The following is a 26,537-nucleotide window of genomic DNA, read 5'->3' as shown; positions in this document are numbered from 1 at the left end:
ATATACTCATATATCACATTTATGCCCTAAATGAGCTAAAATTACAAATATGCCCCTGATAGCCAGATGGGGCCCACATACATATTTAATTCACCTAAAAATGCATTTCTAATCACATAATCATATAATTTGCATATTAGCATAATTAAATCAATTATTGCCCTCCCAATACGCTAATCAAGGCCCTAAGCCTTATTATAAAATTTGGGACGCTATAATTATCCCCTCCTTTCAAAAAATTTTGACCTAAAAATTTACCCGAATAACTCGGGATATCGATCCCGCATATCTGTCTCAAGTTCCCAAGTTGCCTCTTCCACTTTGTTGTTCCTCCATAGCACTTTCACTAAGATGATGGTCTTGCTCCGCAAGACTTTATCCTTTCGGTCTAGAATCTGAATCGGCTTCTCTTCATATGATAGATCCTGATCCAGCTCCAAATTCTCATAATTTAACACGTGCGTAGAATCTGATACATACTTCCAGAGCATGGATACATGAAACACATTGTGAACCCCTGATAGAGCTGGAGGCATCGTCGATTTGTAAGCTACCTCTCCAACTCATTCCAGAATCTCAAAGGGGCCAACTAACCTAGGGCTCAACTTGCCCCTTACCCCGAATCGTTTCACCCCTCTCAAGGGAGAAACTCTGAGAAACACATGGTCCTCGACCTGAAACTCTACTCTCCTACGTCTCAAGTCTAAGTAACTCATCTGCCGACTCTGGGAGGCAAGCATTCGAGCTCTAATCTTCTCAATCGCCTCATTGGCCCTCTAAAAAATCTCAGGACCTAGATACATCCTCTCACCTGTCTCATCCCAATGGATGGGTGATCTACACTTCCTCCCATATAAAATCCCATACAGAACCACTCCAATAGTCGCTTGATAACTGTTATTCTATGAAAACTCAATCAAAGGGAGATACTTACTCCAAGAACCCCCAAAATCCAACACGCAGGCTCCCAACATATCCTCCACTATCTGAATCATCCTCTCAGACTGTCCATCCGTCTGAGGATGATATGTAGTACTAAACCATAATTGTGTACCCATAGCTTTCTCCAGGCTCTCCCAGAACTTGGAGGTGAAGGTGGGGTCCCTGTTGGATACTATTGACCTCGGAGCCCCATGTAGTCGCACAATTTCCATCACATACTGCTCCATTGTATACATTGTCCTAACAGACAAAAAGTGGGTTGATTTGGTGTACCTATCCATAATCACCCACACTGAATCATGTTGTCCCACAGTCTTCGGTTCCAACCATGAAAACCATGGTGATTGTTGGAAAAAGCTTATACAGGATCTTTATTTATTTCCATGTATATCTAATATTAAACAAATTAATACGAGATAGCCTAAAACATGTTTCTAAAATTGAATTCAAAGAGAAACAAATAATATAATACTTATAGTATACGCAGCGGAATTAAGAGTCCTTCCTTCAGTTTCTCTAACTCTTGTATCCTTTTTGTCGCAGAGTATTATTAAGAAACTGAATCGATCTTCTATTTTCTTCACGATCTTCCAATGTATCCTTAGAACCACCTAGACTAGTGTGGGCAATTCTCAACACATGAGATAGATATAGAGAGAAGAAGAGAAAATAACAAAGAGGCTTAGAAAAGGTCTTGTGTTTAGAGAGAATCTAAAACTATCAGAAAATCAGACTTGTGACTTATCTGTCGTCTCCAAAATCTTCTCTCTAAGCACTCCTTTTATAGACTCAATTAGGCCATTTAATTTAATTAAAAAATAAATAAAATAACAGCCATTTTGAAGCCCTAGGTCGAAATTATCATGGGCTATAGGCCCGTGAAATTTCCCATTTGATTATAAGCCCATTGGGCTTAAAATCAAGGCCTGTATTATTTTCTATTGATTTAATTAATTAAATAATTATTTAAATCCTTTATCAAATTAATTATTTATAATTTGAACCTTGATTTAAATTTATTTATTAATTTAGATACCAATTTATCTTAATTAATAAATCTGCCATAATTTCTCTTTTCTTCTCAAAATTACACAACTCTGTGAAACTATCCAAAATTGACCTGGTCAACTTTGATAATTCTAATTGATAATTAAATCAATTAATTGAGACTATCTAGATGATTTTATCCAAGGTACAATGGGGACCATGGGCCTATGAAATCAAGCTCCAATAAGTTATCATAAATCTAACAAATAAATTTACTAACTTATTAATTCCTCGTGACTCCACTATAGACTTGCAATTGCACTCTTGAATTCATAGAACGCTCTATAACAAATATAGATTCGCTATTAATTATCCATTGTTACAACCATAATTGTCACTCAATCCTCTATAGACGGTCTACAATGAGATAGGACTAAAATACCGCTTTACCCCTCATTGTATTTTATCCTTAAAACACTTAGTTCCTTGTAAATGATATTTCAGTAAACTAGTTTAATTACTGAAATGAGATCTCTATCATTTATCACCTTGAACCAAACTAAAAGGAAACCATCGTTTCACTTCTTCATCAGAAGCTATAGATGTTCATATCTATGATTAACACTCCCACTCAATTATACTACCGAGTTCCCAAGATGTAAGTATGGGCTAGTCCGTAGGGTAAGCTGGTAACGAACAAGTCAAATAACTCAAATAATACAATCAGTTAGAATACTAACCACTCAGAATTGAGAATGAATTGACCTATGGTCAACTATATGATATGACTAGAATAGATAATAACGGTATGTTTACTTATCTTATCAACTGTCAATATCGGTCCTGTCCGATGTAACAAATACATCCGATCTTATCTACTTTGCTAATGTTCTAGAAAGAACATAACACTGTAATGTGTAAGTAGATCATATCGTAGATTGGCAAGTCAGTGTAAATCCGGTGCACTGACTAATCTTAGGACTAACTTATTTTGAACATATAATCATATTTATATTCCACTGTGATTACGTCACTATAAATAAGATTAGCTATATGCTCGGGATTTAATAGAAGTTTATATTAAACAAATAATCATGAAAATAAAACATGTGAGCAAAGTGATTGACCAAGTCAAAAAATGATTTCTATTCTTTTATTGATAATAAAATGAGATTACAAAGAATTTGAGTTTTAATTAGGGCATAAAACCCCAACAAACTCCCACTTGCACTAATTGAAACTAATGCCTTAATTCTACTAATCCCATCTCCTTGATATGCTTATCAAATGTAGCCTCTGGTAGTGTCTTTGTAAACGGATCTGCAAGATTGTCTTCAGTTGCAATCTTCATAACCTTCACATCTCCCCTGGCCACATATTCTCGAATAATGTGATACTTCCTTTTTATATGCTTACTCCTCTTGTGACTTCGAGGTTCTTTCGAGTTGGCTCTCGCTCCTGTATTGTCACAAAACAACACAAGCGGTTTATCCATTTCTGGAATAACACCAAGATCCGAATAGAACTTCTTTAGCCAGACTATTTCCTTAGCTGCTTCTGACGCAGCTATGTACTCAGCCTCCATGGTGGAATCTGAGATTGCAGACTGCTTTATGCTTCTCCAAATCACAGCTCCACCCCCAAGAGTAAACACCATTCCAGAAGTAGACTTCCTGTCATCAACATCAGTCTGAAAATCTGAATCGGTGTAGCCTACAGGGTTCAGAACACCACCCTTGTAGACTAACATATAATCCCTAGTCCGTCCCAAATACTTCAGGATATGCTTAACTGCTATCCAATGTTCCAGTCCTGGGTTTGACTGATACCTGCTCACTACTCCCACTGCATAGCAGATATCTGGTCTAGTACACAACATGGCATACATCAGACTTCCAACTGCAGATGCGTAAGGAACTTTTCTCATTGCATCTTCCTCTTCAGGAGTCTGGGGAGACTGCTTCTTTGAAAGATGAATTCCATGGCGGGACGGTAGACGCCCTTTCTTGGAATTTGTCATTGAGAAACGTTCAAGCACTTTATCTATGTAAGCTGCTTGAGATAGAGCTAAAAGTTTGTTCTTTCTATCCCTGATGATCTGGATACCTAGAACATAACTTGCTTCACCCAAATCCTCCATTTGGAATTGAGTGCTCAACCAATTCTTCACATCTGATAATTTCTTAACATTGTTTCCAATGAGTAAGATATCATCTACATAAAGAACCAGGAATACCACTATTTGATTTGCCTTCAGTTGGTAAACACAGGGCTCATCAATATTTTGTTCAAAGCCATAGGTTTTGATTATTTCATCAAACCTAAGATTCCAGGAACGAGAAGCTTGCTTAAGTCCATAGATGGACCTATTTAACTTACAAACTTTTCCTTCTTGTCCAGATACTTTAAATCCTTCTGGCTGATCCATATAAATGACCTCGTCAAGTTTTCTGTTAAGAAAAGCTGTCTTGACGTCCATTTGCCAAATCTCATAGTCGAGAGCGACTGCTATGGATAGGAGGATGCGAATGGATTTGAGCATGGCTACCGGACTAAAAGTTTCCTCATAGTCCACGCCTTCTCTTTGGGTATAACCCTTTGCCACTAATCGAGCTTTATAAGTCTCGATATTTCCATCAACACCTCGTTTCTTCTTGTAGATCCACTTGCACCCAATGGCCCTAAAGTCACTAGGTGCTTCCACAAGATCCCATACGAAATTTGAGTACATAGACTCCATTTCCTGTTTCATGGCTTCGAGCCATAGTTCCTTTTCAGGGCTAGCCATTGCCTGTTTGAAAGACAATGGATCATCATCACTAGTGTCACCAACAACCTTATTTGTTTCACCATCCAAACCATAGCGAATTGGGTTTCTAGAAACCCTCCCACTATGACGAGGCTCCGTGACTGTTTGCTCAGGAACAATGGTACTTTCTTCATTTAAATCGACTTGCGTCGGTTGTACATGAAGAGTGGGAATTTCATCATCAACATGCGTTGATGACGATGGAACATTGGTTGGAGTCAATTATTTAACCATCTCCTCTAAAACTACTTTTCTACGAGGTTTAAAGTTCTGGACATAGTCATTTTCCAGAAAAGTATCATTTGTAGAAGTAAACACTTTCTTTTCTGAATGACTGTAGAAAATTCCACCCCGAGTACCTTTAGGATAGCCAACAAACATGCAAACTTCAGTTCGCGGTTCTAGCTTTCCCTCCTTTTTCCTCAGGACGTGAGCGGGACACCCCCAAATTCTATAATGGCGTAAACTAGGTTCACGACCATTCCAGTGTTCTAAAGGTGTTTTGGGGATTGATTTTGACGGCACGACATTGAGAATGTCATTTGCGGTTTCAATTGCATGTCCCCAGAACGAAGTTGGCAGAGTTGAGTAACTAAGCATGCATCTAACCATTTCCAATAAAGTTCTATTTCGGCGTTCCGCTACACCATTTTGTTGCGGAGTACCTGGGGCAGTAAGTTGTGATAAAATCCCAAGTTCAGTTAAATGATCTTGGAACTACATATCCAAATATTCTCCACCCCTATCAGATCGCAAGATCTTTAACGTTTTACCTAATTGGTTATGAGCCATTGCTAGGAATTCCTAAAACTTTGAAAATGTTTCTGATTTCTAATGCATTAGGTAAAGACATGAGTATCTAGAGTAATCGTCAATGAAAGTGACGAAATACTCAAAACCACCCCGGGCTTGTACATTCAAAGGTCCAAAAACATTTGAATGCACAAGACCAAGTGGTTCTTTGGCCCTATCACCCTTTCCAGAGAATGGACGCTTGGTCAGTTTGCCTTCTAGACAAGATTCACAGATAGGTAAGTCACCGAAGGTGAGTTCCCTCAAAGGTCCGTCCTTTGTAAGTCTTTGAATCCTATCATAGCCAATGTGACCTAGTCTCAAGTGCCATAAATACGTCATATTATTGTTATCGGTCTTTTGACATTTATTGGTCCTAGGTTTAGCTACTTTGAATAAATCATTGTTAAGAGCGAGGGGTTCGTTAGGTCGCAGAATATAAAGCCTGTTTTCCAAACATGCAATACACAATTGTGATCCATTGAAGGAAATAGATATATTAGAACTTGTGAAAGTCATAACAAATTGTTCTAATTGCAACATGGAAACTGAAATTAAATTTCTACTAAAATCCGGAATAAAAAATACATCTTTTAAAATTAAGTATTTATTTCCGAACTTCAGACAAGCTATTCCTCTAGCTTGGACCGCAACGAACGCTCTGTTCCCAACTCTAAGCTTTAAGTCACCTTCGTTCACTTCCTCCCACGATTCAAGAAGCTGTAAAGAGTTACAAACATGGTTAGTAGTTCCAGAATCAATAATCCAAACGGATTTATCATTCTCTAAAACACATGTTTCCAAGATAAATGAACTATAATCATTACCTTTGTTTTTCGCTACTAGAAACCTAGGGCAATCTCGTTTCCAATGCTCCTTCTCTTTGCAGGGAAAGCACTTATCTTTACCTTTCTTGTTTTTCCCCTTAGGAGTCTATGCACTTGGTTGTGCACTCATCTTTGCAGCCTTTGCAGGCTTGGTGTTGTTTATTTGTCCACCTTTCCTCTTGTTTCCAACTTTCGAAGACGAAGCTTGGTTAGCTTCAGCCTTAGCTAGATGAGCAGAAACATCAGTAGTCTTATTTTCACCTCCTTTACTAGGTCCACCCATGACAAGTTCAAAAATCTGAAGCTCATTCATGAGCTGCGTCAAACCATAGTTGAGTTGAGCACGAACGTGCGGACACGGTGCCATCCGAGAATTTACAGTGCCATCACGAACGTGCAGAGATGGTGCTATCCAAGAATTTACGGTATTATCACGAGCATTGACGGTGCCATCACTAACGTGCGGACACGATGCTCGTTCTAGGGATTCCTCAATCATGACGAACTCGGAGTTGTCACCAATCAACTTTATGTTGATATTCTGCTTCCAATTAAGGAAGTTTTCTCCAGTGATTTTCTCCATCGAAAGTTGAGAAAGGATGGGAGTAGACACTACTTAACTTAAAACTACAAATTATCAATAAATTACAAATCAATCACATTTGCTCAATAAAACTTCTAATCACACAAATTTCAAGAAATAGCACAACATATACCAAAAATATGAAGATATGAGAAAAAATACCAAAAACAATCATATCTCTATTTCTTTAGGTTTTTAACTAATCTATGATATCCTTGTCCCGGTTGGCGAGATTCAAAAATACGACTAGTTAAATAGAGTTGTAAACTCATTTAATAATGGACACCACTATTAACAACCTACTATTCGATCAAAATAAGAAAACAAAATCTCTTATTTTATGAGCTAGACCCACGGTTTCAATAATCATAGATTTAATCCTAGTAGTCACCGTAGGGGTGAGTCTAGTAGAATTTGACCTATAATTATCTATCTTTCGAAATCTAACCTTGTCAAAATAACTAATGAACACCTTCCGTAGGGGGACGAATCAAAGCGCCTCGAGGCCCCATTAAGCTATTGACTATGTTAAACCAACAGTGGAGATCGAATAAAATTCTTAAAATAAGCTCATTATAAAATTGAAAATAGTATTTTTATTATTTATTTTTAAAAAATTAATGACTATGGTTTTCCCAAAAAAATTAAACAGATTAAAATTTTTAAAACCAAAGTCCTATATTTTCTTATTAATTCTAAAGTGTCACATTGAAACAAATTCAATTAATTTAGAATTAATTTGTTGCTAATCAATATTTAGGTTTAACTAATATAATGAACCTATACAATTAAGTCCAACTCAGGTAAATTGGCATTAACAATTGGGCTTGTATGGAGGAGGGCTGGGTCCAGTATGTCGTTCCCACTACAAAGACCCCCTATCTTCCATACAAAGTCCAAAAGACAGGAATTTAAACCTTCGTTTTATTAATTGTTATTAATTGATTAGGCCCACTATAGTCATGCAAAGCAAATGTGCCTTCACAAGTGGAATCACCCACAAGAGAGGAATTTAAACTTTACATTTTCTAATGGGCCCAAATAAAACCTATCATTTTATGAATATTTTATTTGGCAAAATACCATATATCTAACAAACATATGGGCCACTATATGCATCTAAGCCCAATTGCAAAAATACCACATATAGTGCAAACAGACATGTTATAATTGGATGGGCCTAATCATGTTACTATATGAGCAATTCTATGAATTTATGCAAAAATACCACAATTAATTATCTAGAATTTATCAAAGAAAATTCAAATTAATTAATTTTTTTAAAAAATAAGTCAATTTAAATGAAATTTATCAACAATTAACAATAGTTAATTTAAATTTCATTTATCAACAATCAACTTGGTTTTAGGTTAATTTGAAAAAAAATATTAATTTAATTTAAATAGGATTTATCAACAATTAACCAAAGTTAATTTAAATCCCATTTATTATTAAAAAATATATTTTATTAATTGGCTGAAAAAAAATTGTATTTTTCAAAATTTAACCAATTTAAAATTTAAAATCAATATCTAAACTATTTTTAAAAAAATATCTTGTGTTGTTATAACTATTAGCTAATATTTTAACCATTTAAAAAATAATAAAATACAAATAGTTATAACAACCCTAAAATATCTCAAATAGTTAAACAAATTCAAATATCCATAAAAATATCTAACTAACAATGTTCAAATTTCAAATAATTTAAATATTAAAAACTATAGAATAAAAAGATATTTATATTTTCAAATAAAGATTTAATAAAAATATTAAGAATTTAAATGAAAATATCTTAAATATCTGATATCATAATTCTAATATTTAAATATATTAAAATATTTAAAATTAAATTGTTAGTCATTTTTAAATTTGAATTTGAATCTTTGTAGAAAATATCTAATCATTTATATCTCAACTAACAAAAATATCTTATTAAATAAAATAATTTTAAATGATAAAACAAAAAAGATATTTTTGGTTTTGATTATAAATAATAAATTTCAACAAATTTTATTTTTCTTTAAATTTAAAAAAAAATAAAAAATTTTGATGAACAGTACACGGGGTACTATTCATCGCGTGTGCGCGTGGGCTGGGCATGCTCGCGCGGCTGCAGGGGCGTGCGCGCGGTGCGTGGGCGGGGCGCGCGCGCGGAGGGGCGCTGTGCGTGCGCGCGCGATGGCAGCCAGAACAAAAAATTTCAAAAAAAAATTTTATGCAATTTTTTTAACCAAAACCATTTTCTAATTAATTTTTACCATGTTTTACACAAAAGAAAGCATATATAAAAATTAATAGCATAGAAAACACAACAAAATAACCTAAAAATTGCTAAAATTCACATAAAATCAATATGTTCATAAAAACATGAAAAACCATCCAATTATTCAAACATATAATATAATCCAATTTTAAACATGTTCATGCATGAAAATAAAGATTACCAAAGTCTCTGAGGCCAGTTGTTGGAAAAAGCTTATACAGGATCTTTATTTATTTTCATGTATATCTAATATTAAACAAATTAATACGAGATAGCCTAAAACATGTTTCTAAAATTGAATTCAAAGAGAAACAAATAATATAATACTTACAGTTTACGCAGCGGAATTAAGAGTCCTTCCTTCAGTTTCTCTAACTCTTGTACCCTTTATGTCGCAGAGTATTATTAAGAAACTGAACTGATCTTCTATTTTCTTCACGATCTTCCAATGTATCCTTAGAACCACCTAGACTAGTGTGGGCAATTCTCAACACATGAGATAGATATAGAGAGAAGAAGAGAAAATAACAAAGAGACTTAGAAAAGGACTTGTGTTTAGAGAGAATCTAAAACTATCAGAAAATCAGACTTGTGACTTATCTGTCGTCTCCAAAATCTTCTCTCTAAGCACTCCTTTTATAGACTCAATTAGGCCATTTAATTTAATTAAAAAATCAATAAAATAACAGCCATTTTGAAGCCCTAGGTCGAAATTATCATGGGCTATAGGCCCGTGAAATTTCCCATTTGATTATAAGCCCATTGGACTTAAAATCAAGGCCTGTATTATTTTCTGTTGATTTAATTAATTAAATAATTATTTAAATCCTTTATCAAATTAATTATTTATAATTTGAACCTTGATTTAAATTTATTTATTAATTTAGATACCAATTTATCTTAATTAATAAATCTGCCATAATTTCTCTTTTCTTCTCAAAATTACACAACTCTGTGAAACTATCCAAAATTGACCTGGTCAACTTTGATAATTCTAATTGATAATTAAATCAATTAATTGAGACTATCTAGTTGATTTTATCCAATGTACAATGGGGACCATGGGCCTATGAAATCAAGCTCCAATAAGTTATCATAAATCTAACAAATAAATTTACTAACTTATTAATTCCTCGTGACTCCACTATAGACTTGGAATTGCACTCTTGAATTCATAGAACGCTCTATAACAAATATAGATACGCTATTAATTATCAATTGTTACAACCATAATTGTCACTCAATCCTCTATAGACGGTCTACAATGAGATAGGACTAAAATACCGTTTTACCCCTCATTGTATTTTATCCTTAAAACACTTAGTTCCTTGTAAATGATATTTCAGTAAACTAATTTAATTACTGAAATGAGATCTCTATCATTTATCACCTTGAACCAAACTAAAAGGAAACCATCGTTTCACTTCTTCATCAGAAGCTATAGATGTTCATATCTATGATTAACACTCCCACTCAATTATACTACCGAGTTCCCAAGATGTAAGTATGGGTTAGTCCGTAGGGTAAGCTGGTAACGAACAAGTCAAATAACTCAAATAATACAATCAGTTAGAATACTAACCACTCAGAATTGAGAATGAATTGACCTATGGTCAACTATATGATATGACTAGAATAGATAATAACGGTATGTTTACTTATCTTATCAACTGTCAATATCGGTCCTATCCGATGTAACAAATACATCCGATCTTATCTACTTTGCTAATGTTCTAGAAAGAACATAACACTGTAATGTGTAAGTAGATCATATCGTAGATTGGCAAGTCAGTGTATATCCGGTGCACTGACTAATCTTAGGACTAACTTATTTTGAACATATAATCATATTTATATTCCACTGTGATTACGTCACTATAAATAAGATTAGCTATATGCTCGGGATTTAATAGAAGTTTATATTAAACAAATAATCATGAAAATAAAACATGTGAGCAAAGTGATTGACCAAGTCAAAAAATGATTTCTATTCTTTTATTGATAATAAAATGAGATTACAAAGAATTTGGGTTTTAATTAGGACATAAAACCCCAACAGTGATATCCTCCCATTTCAACTCCAGAATCCCTAGAGGTTGCAACAACCTTGCTGGCCTCTGATGTTCATCCTTTGCCTGCCGATAAGTGAAACACTAAGCCATATAATCCACCACATCCCTCTTCATTCCTGGCCACCAATATAACGTTCTCAAATCTTGGTACATCTTTGTCATACCCGGATGTAAGGAATAGGGAGTGGTATGAGACTCTTCTAAAATCTCTTGTCGAATACCGAAATTCATCGGAATGCAAATCTGACCTTTGTACCTCAATAAACTCATCTCTTAAAATAGAAAAGTCCTTAGCTGCTCCGCCTAAGACTTTCTCTGCATGTTCCCTCAATTGGGGATCTTCCCCCTGTGCTTCCTTCTTCCTCTCAAGGAGCGTAGACTGAAGAATCATGTTGGCTAGCTGTCCAACTACCAACTCAATACCTGCTCTAGTCATCTCTTCAGCTAACTTATCTGATATATATTTTGAATTGAACAACTGTCCTAGGCCCTTCCGACTCAACGCATCAGCCACCACATTGGCCTTCTCGAGATGGTATAGACTATCACAATCGTAATCCTTTACCAATTCCAACCAATGCGTCTGGCACATATTCATATCCTTCTGAGTGAAGAAGTACTTCAAACTTTTATGGTCGGTGTATATTTCACACTTCTCGCCATATAAATAATGTCTCCAAACCTTTAGTGCAAATACCACTGGCGCCAATTCCAGATCATGTGTGGGATACCTGTACTCATACTCCTTCAACTGTCTCAACGCGTAGGCTATTACCTTTCTAGCTTGCATCAGTACACATCCCAAACGCTGTCTAAAAGCATCATAGTAGACTACAAACTTCTCATTGTCTGATGGCAGACCCAATACTGGAGCGGTGATCAGTCCCCGCTTCAACTCCTTAAAATTGTTCTCACACATGTCTGTCCATACATACTTAGTATTCTTATGTGTCAGTTCGAACAATGGTGTGCCTATTCTGGAGAATCCCTCGATGAATCACCGATAGTACCCTGCCAATCCCAAAATGCTCCTAACCTTTGGTACACTACTCGGCCTGGGCCAATCCCTCACTGCCTCAATCTTACTTGGGCCAACCAGAATCCCCTCCTTACTGACAATTTGACCCAGAAATATTACTTGGGGTAGCCAAAACTCACACTTGTTAAACTTAGCATATAACCTATGCTCTCTCAACTGATGTAATATCAGGCGTAGATGCTGCTCGTGCTCTGTCTCTAACTGGGAGTACACTAATATGTCATCAATAAATACAATCACAAACTTGTCCAGATAATCCTTAAAGACCTTATTCATCAAGTCCATAAAGGTTGTTGGGGTGTTGGTTAATCCAAAGTACATAACCAGGAATTCATAGTGTCCATACCTTGTGGGAAAAGCGGTCTTTGTTATGTCCTCCTCTTTAATCCTTAACTGGTGGTAGCATGACCAAAGGTCATTCATAGAGAACACTGTCTTCCCCTATAGCTGGTCGAACAAGTCGTTGATCCCAGGTAGTAGGTACTTCTTCTTAATGTTCAACTTGTTCAACTCTCTGTAGTCAATACACATCCTTAAGGATCCATCCTCTTTCTTGACGAACAACACTAGAGCACCCCACCGTGAAAAACTCAGTCTGATAAATCCAAAATCCAATAACTCTTGCAATTGAATCTTCAGTTCCTTCAATTCCTCCGGGGCCATATTATAAGGGGTCCTACATACTAGCTCTGCACCCAGGGCCAACTCAATGACAAACTCAATCTCTTGGTATGGTGGCAACCAAGCAAGTCTGTGTGTAACAAATCAAGAAACTCACATACCAGTTTGGTCTCATCCGGTCCAACCAAAACAACTCTAGAAGTATCCACAATATTTTCAAGGAATCCTATGCAACCCTCTTGCATTAGGTCTCTAGCCTTCAGTACTGAAATCATAGGTACTCGCGGTCCACTAACTGTCCCCATGAATACAAAGGGTACCTCCCCTTCCAGTTCAAAGGTCACCATCCTGCGCTTGCAGTCAATCGTCACCCCATACTTTGATAACCAATCAATCCCTAGGATCATATCAAAGTCATCCATTGCTAGCTCAATAAGATCCACAAACAACTCCCTACTGCTATCTCTACTGGCAATGCTCTAACCCATCTCCTAGAGACTACCAACTCTCCAATCAGCAACACAGTCTGAAATCCCCTAGCATACAAATCCCTAGGCCTACACATGTGATCTATCACCCTAGCAGATACAAATGAATAAGTAGCCCCTGAGTCAATAAATGTAGTAAAAGAAGATCCAACACTAGAAATCTAACTTGTCATGACTGAGGGGCTAGCCTCAGCCTCAGTCTGGGTCAAGGTAAATACTCTGGCAGGAGTGAGACTATCGCTCTATTTCGGCTTATTTTTCCTGGCTTATGGGGAGTCCTTCCTCGGGTGACTAATGCTACCACAAGTAAAGCAGGCCTTGATCCTACACTATCCCTGATGTCGTCGTCTGCATCAAGGACACATTGGGAAACTCCTCTAGTTGTATCCCTCGCCCAGACGACCACTGAAAGCACTCTGTGCCCTCCTATTTGAGCCAGGAGGAACAAAAGAGTTTGGGGCATTTCTCTTCTGTTCACTTGGACCACTACCCCAGCTAGATCCAGTAAAAGGACCGTCCTCTAAGAATCACACCTAGCGGCGCCCTCGCGCCATATCTGATCCTCGACCCCCTCAGCTGTAAGGGCCTTCTCCGCTACCTGTGCATAGGTGGTAGTCCCAAGTCCAAAGTTATCTTAATGTCACGGGCAATCATAGCATTCAATCCCCGCACAAACCGACCTCTTCGTGCCATGCCAATAGGCACCAAATTCGATGCAAACTTTGCTAACCAGTTAAACTTCATAGCATGCTCAGTAACCGTCATCCAGTTCTGAGTCAGATTTGTGAACTCATCCACCTTCACAGCTAAGACTGCGACACTATAATACTTCTTATTGAATATGTTCTGAACTCTTCCCAAGTCATAACTGCAACATTCCGTCTCTGAGATTCCAGATGCATGCATCTTCTCTCAACATGTAGATGGCGCAGGCTACTCTCTCATTCCCTTCCACCCTTATCAAATCCAGGATGGAAGAAATCATGTTCATCCACTGCTATGCCCGCAGTGGGTCTGGACCACCCTCGAAGATGGGAGGATGCTGCTTCCTGAACCTCTCGTACAAAGGTTCCCAACTATTATCCATAGCAGGTTGGGCTGGCACTGGTGCCACAGCCTCTGGAACCTGTAACCCAGTACCATTAGGAAGGGCATGTTGCCTCAACTATCGAAGCTCTTCTTTTGTTCGGTGAAGTCTAGCTTCCATCTCAGCAATAATTGTTGCCAATTCGGTGGGGAAGGTGGAGGGTCCTGACCCTAGTTGTCATCCTCGGCCCTATTGTCGCGGAGTCTGATTGACCGCTGAGGCATTACTACAATATGTCTGTAATCAATGACAGCACACATCAGGCATGATAACAACATCCAGAACTCCCTCCCAACTCATCAATCAACCACAACCAGTAAATCCACATAACACATAGCATACAATAATGAGAGGGCCATGCCCTAACATCATGCATATATAATAACACATTCATCATGCTTGTAATGACCCAACTATTTCTAAGACCTTGGACCATTAAAACTACTAGACATAGCTACTATTTTTGATACAAACACAAGAAATAACATAACTTATTAAAAACCCAAAATATTGTACCAATACAATAGAAGGTAAAACTATAAAATAAAATGTGATATGGTATGGGATCCCGTTGTTTATAAAAACATAAAACATAAACTTTAATTGTTTAAATACTAAATGCGGAAGTACATCAAAACATAATTTAAAAGACAAAAAAAATGTCATCCTTGATCGTCATGCAGTCCATTCAATTCATTCATCCTTAACACACAAGCCAAGCTGCCAAGAATCCTGCCGCCTTCCATATTCATTTTCCCGCATCACACTAAAAATAAAGGAGTGAACCTAATGCCCAGCAGGGAAAATCTACTAAAAGCATACATCATAAATCATAAACATAAGACCATAATATAAACATACACTATAAGAACATATATTATATAGGACTAAAATATTAATGGCCATTAACTCATTAACATGGCATGTGATAAACCATCTAGGTCCTCTACTAGTCGAGGTAAGGTAAATCATAACTCTAAACCATGAAAATGATAAATAATCTTGGGGTTTGCTATCTAAGCAACTATAAGCCCCAGATGACTACAAGACATATTCATACATAAATATACATTTCATAACATAAAACATATAATAACATAAACATATAAACACATATAATCTATCATATTTTCCTTACCAAAAGCTGGGATATTTGGGAACAAGAACAGAATTACAACACTCCTATAAACCAACAGTAAAAATGGTGAGTATCTCTAAAGAATAAAGATGAAATGAGAACTAAACCATTAAGAAGAAACTTACCAAGAAGAACCTTAAGTTTCAAGAAACTTAAATACCTAATCAAGAATCATAAATAAGAGTTAGGATCTGAATAAAAGAAAACTAAAGAACCATAAAGAACTGAACTTAGGAATAAGAGTACCTTGAATGATCTTATGGATTGATCTAAACCTCAATACCGAAAACACACTATGTCTCACTTCCCAAGTGTTTAGAAAAGCTTAAAATGATAAAGCTTTTAACCCAAAACCCAAGTGTTTACTCTCTATAATAACCTTAGCAACTTGGAAGCTCTGAAGACTCCTTGAAGAATGAAGAAAATGGCTGAGTACTAGGTCCTATTTATAGAGTTCAAGGAGTGAAACTAACCCCTTTTAATTTGAATAAATAAATGATTATAAAATTAAAAAGATTTGAATTTCCGTTCAAGAGACGCCCAGAACTCGGTCAAAATCGTTCAGAGGCAAGTCCAAGTGGTTAAGGGTACTTTTAAATTAAAAAATCATCAACATTCAAAAACTCATCACTAGGGGCAATATATCGCCTACCCTGGGCGATATATCGGCTCCACCCTAATCCCGAGCCTCGTTCGTACGTTTGTGCAAATTCGACGTGTTTTCCGTATCTCCCGTAGGCGATATATCGTCATACGTATATATATCAAACACGTATTTGCACTTTTTCAGCATATTTTAAATTGATAACACAGCTTTGACTGAGTCATAATACAATCCTAATAGTTTTTGGAAGGTTCTAGAGCTTCTTGATCTTTCTTTTATTAAAACTATTCATCAAAATACTTAATTCCTTAATAATCATGATTATGACAAGTGTCATGCTCTTATTAATTCTATCTAAACCTTAGGTTATAATAACAATATATCTAGGACTAGCAATATTAATCAAACCTTATGTTTTTTTTAATATTCTTAAACTATAGGTTAAACTTATAAAATCCATAACTATTGCTATGAGTTTCCAACTAAGTCCTGACTTGAACCAAAATCCACGGAATCTAACATACTACAAACTAATACTAACTACTATAACTACTACTACTATCTAGCTAGCCAAGTAAATATTATGGGACACTACAATGCTCTATCTATATATTCAGGCACACAGGGCACTTAAACAAGCAAATAAGTAGATATTTCATTAAATACCAACCAACCCTCAGTTGAGCATGTCACTAGCAGCGAGCGTACATGTTCAGTCGATCTCCAGAAACCATAAACGTTGGCACGCTTTGATACCAAGTTGTAACGCCCTACTTCCTTAGAGTCGTTACTAAGTGGGTTAAAAATGTGTCGTTAGCTCGCTAATCCAGGTTTTAGGTTAAAAGTGTGACCAAAGTGAAATAAAAGTCGTTTAAAGACATTAAGTATAAAAATGTGGTCATTCATTGAAATCATAAAGAGTTATACATTTGGCATCCCAAAATACTGTTTAGAAAATTCATTACAACGCAAAGCTACAATTAAGGTTAACGTAGGGGACAAACAACCATTACAGTGTTTTTCCTTAAAATAACTTTGGCCGTGGCAGCCAGGTAGGCCAAACATGTACCCGTCGCTCCACACTCTCCGTACTCATGGTTGGCCGACCTTTTCTTTGCCCTTACCTACACCATAGAGCATCCGTGAGCTGAAGCCCAGCAAGAAAACTCAACATATAATGTATAACACAACATTCAACAGTATATAGCAAAGCATCCAACGGGCTAAACACATATCACCCTACGCCATCCCAAGCACTTTACCAGGCCCTAGGTTCGTGGTCTTCACCGAGCGGGTAGATACAACACCCTTAGAGGGTCTCTCCCTAGCGGCCTGCACTCAGCATGCTCATAGTTGATCCTGGCCCCTTGTCGTTCTCAGCCTTCGCCGTTCTCGACCCTCACCGTTCTCAGCCTTCGTCGTTCATTCATACAAATACTATAATGACCCGACTATTTCTAAGACCTCGAACCATTAAAAACTACTAAACATAGCTACTAATTTGAATACATACATCAATAAATAATAGAACTTCATTCAAAACCCAAAATATTGTACAAAATACAAAATAACGTATGGGATCCCATTGTTATAAAACATAAAACATAAACTTTAAATTAATTGTTTAAATACTAAGTGCGGAAATACAAAAGAACATAAGAAAAAGACGTTAACAACGTCATCTGATCTTCCAGTAATCCATTCATCCTCAACAGACATGCCAAGCTGCCACAAATCCTTCCCGCCTTCCATGTTCATTTTCCTGCATCATTCTAAAAAGAAAGGTATGAGCCTAATGCCCAACAAGGAAAATCTACTAAAAACAAATATGTCATAAATCATAAAACATGCATGTACTATAAAACATATGACAATAAAAACGTATCTCATATAGGACTACAATATTAATGGCCATTAACTCATTAACATGGTATATGATAAAACCATCTAGGTCCTCTGTCTACTAATCGAGGTAGGTTAGATCACAACTATAGCATATGATAACCCATCTAGGTCATCGGTATACTAATCGAGGTAGGGTAAATCATAACTTTAAACCATGAAAATTATAAAAACTCTTGGGGTTTGCTATCTAAGCAACTATAAGCCCCAAGTGACTACAAAACATATTTATACATATATACATAGCACATATCACAACATAAACATATAAACACATATAATCTAAACTATTTTCCTTACCAAAAACTGGGATATGTAGACAAGAACGGGATTTGGAACACTCCTAAAACAAACAGTAAGAATCGTGAGTTTCTACAGAAAAGGAGATGAAAAGAAAACTAAACCATCAAAGTGAAAACTTACCGAAAGCCTTAAGTTTAGAAACCTAACCAAGAATCATAAACAAGAGTTAGGATCTAAAAGAAAACAAAGAAAACTAAAGAACCATGAAGAACTGAACTTTAAGGATAGGAATACCTTGGATGAACTATGACTTGATCTACACCTTGATATCGAAATAACACTATATCTTACTTCCCAAATGTTTAGAAAAGCTTTGATTTGAAAAGCTTTTAACCCAAAACTCAAGTGTTTATCTCTATAGTAATCTTAGCAGCTTGGAGGCTCTATTCAATGCTTGAATGATGAGTGAAATGGCTGAGTACTAGGTCTTATTTATAGAGTTCAAGGAGTGAAACTAACCCCTTTTAAGATGAATAAAAAATGAAAAGGATTTGAATTTTCGTTCAACAGATGCCCTGAACTCAGTCAAAATTGTTCAAGAGCGAGTCCAAGTGGTTAAGGATTGTTTCTAGCTCAGTTCTACAAATATTTCAAAAATAGCTCCAAGATCCAATATATCACCATCCCTAGGCGATATATCTCCCCTACCTATGCCCCAAGCCTTCGTACTTTTGTTCGTGCGAAATCGGTGTGTTTTTTGTATCTCCCGTAGGCAATATATCGACCCCTACAGTTGAGATATATCGGCATACGTTGATATATCAAACACGTATTTGGACTTTTTCAACATATTTTTAATTGATTAAACAGCTTTGACTAAGTAAAAATGTGATCCTAACAGCTGCTGGAAGGTTCTAGAGCTTCTAGATCTTTCTTTTAATTAAACTATTCATCAAAAAATACTTAATTCCTTAATAAACATGCTTGTGACAAGTGTCACGCTTTTATTAATTCTATCTAAACCTTAGGTTAAAGTAATTAATATTTCTAGGACCAACAATATTATTCAAACCTTATGTTATAATTAATATTTCTAAACTATAGGTTAAACTTATAAAATCCATAACTGTTGCTATGAGTTTCCAACTAAGTCCCGGCTTGAACCAAAATCCACGAAAACTAACATACTACTAGCTACTATACTGCTACTATCTAGGTAAGTAAAAATTTTGAGACACTACACATACATAATATTCACAAATATTTAAATGCATAATAAACATAAACATTAGGGTCGCGCACTAAATACAAACAAAAGGGCCATGCCCTGCTCTACTGGTAAAACAGTTTCTTTACCTATGTCTCGAGCTGATAAGCCGCAACGCGATCCTGAGCACAATTCCCTAATCCAAGCCTCATTGAAGACCTAGTCACAATGCATTCATAATAACCATCCATCAAGCCTTAAACCAATAAATAACTTCGGAATAACAATCTTGCCTCCTGGACCTTAGATTCTACTAAATTGGGTAGTAGAATCCTTCCCTAGCCTTAACATTTGGGTTCCCAAGCTTAAAACCCTCAAATAGCCATTATTTTCATTTGAGTTGCAACCCATCCCCTTAAGGCTCACGATGTGCTCAAGTCAGAGGCAAAATGCCTCTCTACTGAAGGACACGGACCACAACGCTCCATACCCTGCGCCGTGGCGCCTAGGCAAATTTTTCAGGCCCCCAGGCTTCTTCGTTCAAGCAGGCCGCGACTCGAGCCTCTTAACCTAGAATTCCCCATGCATTTCACTAGTGAACCCCCTGAAACTCACCAATTTCGAGCCTTAATCCTAGAATTTTGCCTAAGATTCATATCCAAACATTAAAACTAATACAATCACCCAACAAACTCCAACAAAACCTCATCATAATCTAAATTCAGTCACCCAAGTTCCAACCCCCAAGGCTCTAATAAATGCATGGAAATTTAAATAGAAAACATGCTTTAATCTCTTACCTCTGTGTTAGCTTTGGCATAAGCTAAATTAGAGTTTCCATAAACTTTAATTCTCCCCAAGCTCAGTATACCTCTAGCCTCAAATTCCTAGGCTTGAATCCTCCACAATATCACAGCTTCCCAAAGTCTAAGAGAGGGAGAGAGAGAACACAGTAAGAGTTGAGAGAGAGCTGAAAATTCCTTTTGTTTTCCTTCTAACCCATTATGGAGTCTCAACTAAACCATGTTTATCCTTTCCCAAAAGTTCAAAATACCCCTTTAGCCTATCTTAATCCTCAAGTGCCACGAAGGGCAATCCCGTCATTCACCACATCCTGCTAATTCCTCGAATACTCCTATAAATCCCCAATTAAATCCCGACATGCCCAAATAATTGCTAAATTACTACCCGTTACCCGACAGTTCCCAAACATATATTACATTCCCATAATACCCCTAAGCTCCTCCCAAGCTGGGTATTCGACCTCACTGCGACTATTTAGCTAAACTGCTCCCTAGGACCTTCTCGAATCGTACATCACAAATATATAACCACTCACTCGTGGTAATAATCACAATATACTCATATATCACATTTATGCCCTCAATGGCCTAAAATTACAAATATGCCCCTGATAACCAGATGGGGCCCACATACATATTTAATTCACCTAAAAATGCATTTCTAATCACATAATCATCAAATTTTCATATTAGCAAAATTAAATCAATTATTGCCCTACCAGCACGCTAATCAAGGTCCTAAGCCTTATAAGCAAATTTGGGACGCTACACTAGCCCTTCAATACCTCCAAGGGTAAATTTGTCATTGGCCACATTCCCGCTAATTTCTCAAGTATTCCTATAAATCCTAAATTAATTCCGACATATCCAAATAATTGCTAAATAGCTACCTGTTACTCGGTAACCCTGATCACGTACTATATTCCCATAATACTCCTAGGCTCGCCCCGAGCAGGGTATTCGGCTCTGTTAGGACTATTACGTTATTCCGCTTCCTAGGACTGTCTCAGACCTCCCATCACAGATATATCACCACAATGATGTGGTCTCAAGCACAACGTACACACATAATCACATTTACGCCCTCAATGGCCTACAATTACAAATATACCCTTTATTCACTAGAACAGGCCCACGTGCATATTTAATTCACTTAAACATGCATATCTAGTCATATAATCATTTAATCCAAGTAATCACATACTGATACACATATATCAAAATTAACCACATAATAACATAATTAAATCAATTACTACCCTCCCAGCACGCTAATCAAGGCACTAAGCCTTATTAGCAGATTTTTGTTGTTACACTCATGTTCATAACATTCCATACATGCATATATCCAAACATGTAACATGACCAAAACAAGAGCATATCATTAACCATACTATCATAGTATGAACCACATCAAATATAGTTCAATAGGCAAGAATGAATATCAAACATACTCTCTACATACAGGTGTCAACTCTTCTTACCATAATTACAACAATTAGTTGATAACGACCCAAGTGTGATCTCCTTCAAGCATCCTTAAACAATCCTATGTCACAAACTATATCTTATGATTGGTTAAATACAAAATATAATTGTTAAAATACAAGCAAGGTATAAACACTTAATAAATTTCTTATAGTGAAGTTGTGAAATTTGAGCTTCAATTGTAGGCACTTTTAAAATGTGTTTTTGGGTCCAAAGTGATGTATGAAGGTATCAAATGGTTCCCAACAAAAGCAGTGGCTCAATTGGAATATGCAATTGCAATAGAAAGCCTAATGTACATCGCTCATTGCACAAGAGCAGATATTGCATATGCGGTTAGTAAACTTAGTAGGTTTACTAGCAATCCAAGTATCAAGCAATGGAAAGAAATTGAGAGAGTTCTTGGTTATCTTAAGGGTACCAATGATTATTGTCTTCACTATACAAACTTTCCAAAGATATTTGAAGGATATTCCAATGCTAATTGGATATCGGGGGTCGAAGATAATCTCTCAACAACTAGTTGGTGTTTACTCTTGGAGAAGGAGCAATCTCATGGTGCTCCTAGAAACAAACTTGTATATCACACTTAACCATGGATGCAGAGTTTATAGCTTTAGCGGCAACCGGCAAAGAGGTTGAGTGACTTAGGAATCTCGTGATGAATATTCCTTTAACTGCGGATATGGTATCAAAAATTTCAATACAAATAATAGTGTCTAGAACGGAAAGTCTAGACATATTAATCTAAGACATGAATATGTGAGATAATTGATTCAAGATGGAATCATATTGATCTCATATGTTAAGACACGTGAGAACTTAGCAGATCCATTTAAAAAATCTCTTGTGAGAAGGTTAGTAAATTCTACTTCAAAAGGGATAGGATTGAAACTCCTAGAATTATAGATTCACCAATGATGGCAACCCAACTCTCAACTTGTACATATTAAGGGAAAGAGGTCAATGGGTAAGAACAAGTCATTGATAAGTGAACAATTTCAACACTAAAATTTATGATGAGTTCCATCCGAGATGGCTAGTATTGGTTGCTACCGAGTTAGGGTTAAACCTAGGGCTTTTAATGAAGTTCAGTTGGTGTAACATGCATCTATAAAGGTAGCAAAGATGTTGTAAGAACATCACCTATGTGGACTTAGAGGTGGTGGAGGTGTGTGAGGTATCACCGGTTTTTCATATGGAGTACTTGGTTCAAGCTTTTAAGCAACTATTGATTTCGATAGGACTTTGTGGTATTTTCACTAAGGTAAAGTTCAAACCGAATGGCACTTTATTTTATGCACCAAAACTGTTTTAAGCTAGAGAATGAGGCTTGTATTTAACCAAGTGGGGGATTGTTATGATTGGTTAAATACAAAAGATAAGTGTTAAAATACAAGCAAGGTATAAACACTTAGTAAATTTCACATGGTGAATGTAATGACCCAAATTTCCTAATAAGGCTTAGGGCCTTGATTAGGGGGTCAGGATGGCAAATTTTGGAATTTATATGATTATATGATATTTATGTGTATCAGTATGTGAATATGTGAATAATATTATAATATGACTTGATATGCATGTTTGGCTGTATTAAATATGCATGTGGACCAAATTTTGTTTAATTGGGTAATTTTCATAATTTGGCTCGTTTTGGGTATATTTGGCATATATGTGGTATGAGTGTGGTACTTCATTATTATTTGGTTATGCTAAGGTTACTCAACATGAGACAATCCTAGGAGGCAAGCCAGTGGGAAAGTCACAACGGGATCCATACTTGACTTGGAGTGAGTCAAGGGGTATTTAGCACATTACCGGGATATTGGGTAATGGGAATAAATATTTTATAATAAATTGGGAGTTAGTAAGATCAGGGGGAAGTTCTGGGAATTTTGACTATTTTACCCCGGGGGCGTTTTCGAGACCCCAAGCATTAGGATTTTCTTGAGGTTAATTACGCTTGAAGTAACCTATTAGAATAATAAAAGAACGTTCTCTCTCCCTCCTGTTCCATTTTCGACACCCGATCACATTTTCAAAGGAAACTTGAGTTTTAGGACTCGGATTCAAGCAAGGATCAAGGCATAGCGATTATAGGAAAGATTAGAAGCTTATTAGCCAGAGGATTTAGTTGGGAAACGAGTTAATAAGAGGTAATTTGAGTTTTAAGTTGTAAGTTTTTAAGCTTTGATTAGATTTTGTGTTTTGGTGAGTTTTTGAATGAATTGAAGCTTGGGTTTTATTGGTGTTCGATAAATAGGATGTTTGGGAACTTTGACTTTTTAATTTGGATATGTTTGGGTAGGTTTTTAGAAGGATTTAAGTGGGGAAAATTGAAGGAAATTGATGGTTTCGTGGTCAAGTCTTGACCTTGTTATAGCAAGTCGCGACTTGGATGAAGCCAGAAGCCAAGAGGAGGAAACCTGGGGGCGCGCCATGACCCAAGGTAAGGGGCTCTCTGACTTGGGGTAAGTCGCAACTCACTAGGTCAAGTCGCGACCGGCTTGTGCATTTTTGCCTAGATTTGGTTTTTAATTGTGGGAATTTATTTCTAATGGCCTGGGATTGATCCTACTACCCAGTTGAGTAGGATTCGATGTCCTGGAGGCTTGGATTGGGTCTGGAAGTATTTATTTACCCACTTTTTATGAGGTTTTATATTATGGTTGTGACTAGGTTATCTCTAGGGGCTTGGAATCAGGATCGTTTATTGGTAACCTGTGCTTGGACCAAAGGTAAGAAAACTGCACCCAGTATGTGATGCATATGATGCATAAGATACATGTGATTAGGGCATGGCATGAATGTTGAATATGAGATTGATAAGAGGTGGAGTCTTTGTAAATGTGCATGATCATAATTACGCTAGTGAATGTTGAGTAGTATGTTAAATGCCTTATATTTGGATATTTGACATATGATATGTGCCTGGGTGCATTGCTTATTTGTGAGTGGTACTGACTTATTAGTTGGAAATGGCACGAGTCGTATGGAATTGACCTATGAGTCAAGAGCAACATAAGCATATTGAACGCAAAGCCGAAATGATTAGATCTAATCAACATAAGCATTAAATGCTTGACCGGCTCCAAGTTTGATGAAAACTAAAAGCGCTTGTCTAGTCTAAAGGCTAGTTACTTAGAGACAGGGTCAAAAGGCCCAGGTGACTGTAACGTCACATGGCTTAGGGTGCAAAGCCCAAGTGTGTGACTCATTTGTCACTTATATGATTCGGGTGCGGACCCCAAGTGCGTGACTCATTTGTCACTTATCTGATTAGGGTGCAGAGCCCAAGTGCGTGACTTAATTGTCACTTATCTTATTAGGGTGTAGAGCCCAAGTGTGTGACTCATTATTCACCTATTCAAAGATGTACACATTAGCCATCTATTCCCCGATTAACTTGATTGTCATCTATACAGGGGCAGGGCCCATAATCATTTATTTAGACTTGTCTGCATGCATGAATAGGGCTATTATTGCTAGGCATGCTATTATGATTTGGTGACATGTTATTACCTGTTCATGAGCACATTGAGTTTTCTTGTTGAGCCTTGACTCACGAGTGTTATATGGTGCAGGTAAAGGCCAAATAAAGTTGGACCACCCTTGAGTTGGAGAGCTTAGGTGACGACGTGTACATATGCGTCTGCTCAACCACCACGACCAAGGGTTTAAAGAGGAACTAGGGTTAAACCCTATTTTGTCACTTAGGTCGACTGGTTGTAAATATTTTATTGTAATTAACCTTTAAAATATATTTTGGGATCCCAATGTATACAATAAATGTTTTAGTGAAACATTGTATCTTAAACCAAAATTTTTAACCCTAAACCGTTAATCACATTTAGTTACACGATTATGGCCAAATGTCTCGGTTAGTGAATCAGCACTGTTTAAAATACACAACGTAACGGTCCCTGGGTAGTAGGGTGTTACAATGAAGATGTGAAATTTGAGCTTCAATTGTAGGCACTTTTAAAATGTGTTTTTGGGTCCAAAGTGATGCATGAAGGTGTCTAAGGGTTCCCAAAAAGCTTGGTAGCATTTAGAGCATTTTTAGGACCTTTGGAAGTATCCAAAAATAGAGATGGTGATGATATGTCACCACCCAATAGACGTAGCATCGCCTAAAGCTTAGGGTTTCAAAAAATCCTAACAATCGATGCATTGCCTACATGTAGGCGACGTATCGCCTAGCAGGTGACGCATCACCTACTGTAGTACGTACAAGTTACGTGAAATGCTCTTAATGACGTGTTTTACAAGTCTAATCCTATTGGTTAGACCTAATGACAATGCCTGCTCTATATAAGGGACAAAATAGTTTTATGGAAGACTTGACCACTCTCTCCAATCTCTCTCTACCCTCTCCCCCTCTCTCTAGCTTCAAGATTCTCTAGTTTTCTCCAAGAACTCTCAAAGAAAGTGCTTAACTTTGAGAGTTTATGGCTTGTTCAATCCCAATCCTCATTTCCTCTTATAAAAGGCCTCAAGCATCCATGGTGGCTAGGAAATAGAGTAATAGGACAGGGTTTTGCAACGTGTATAAGCCTTGGATTTGTGATTTTGCTTTGTTCAAAAGGATTGCTCAAAGTGGTGGTTTTTTCCTAGGGTTTTGAAGCTTCATCGAGGT

The sequence above is a fragment of the Humulus lupulus genome, chromosome 2 (genome assembly GCF_963169125.1).
Source record: "Humulus lupulus chromosome 2, drHumLupu1.1, whole genome shotgun sequence".
Classification (NCBI taxonomy): domain Eukaryota; kingdom Viridiplantae; phylum Streptophyta; class Magnoliopsida; order Rosales; family Cannabaceae; genus Humulus; species Humulus lupulus.
The sequence above is the reverse complement of the archived record's forward strand: the minus strand, read 5'-3'. Positions refer to the sequence as shown.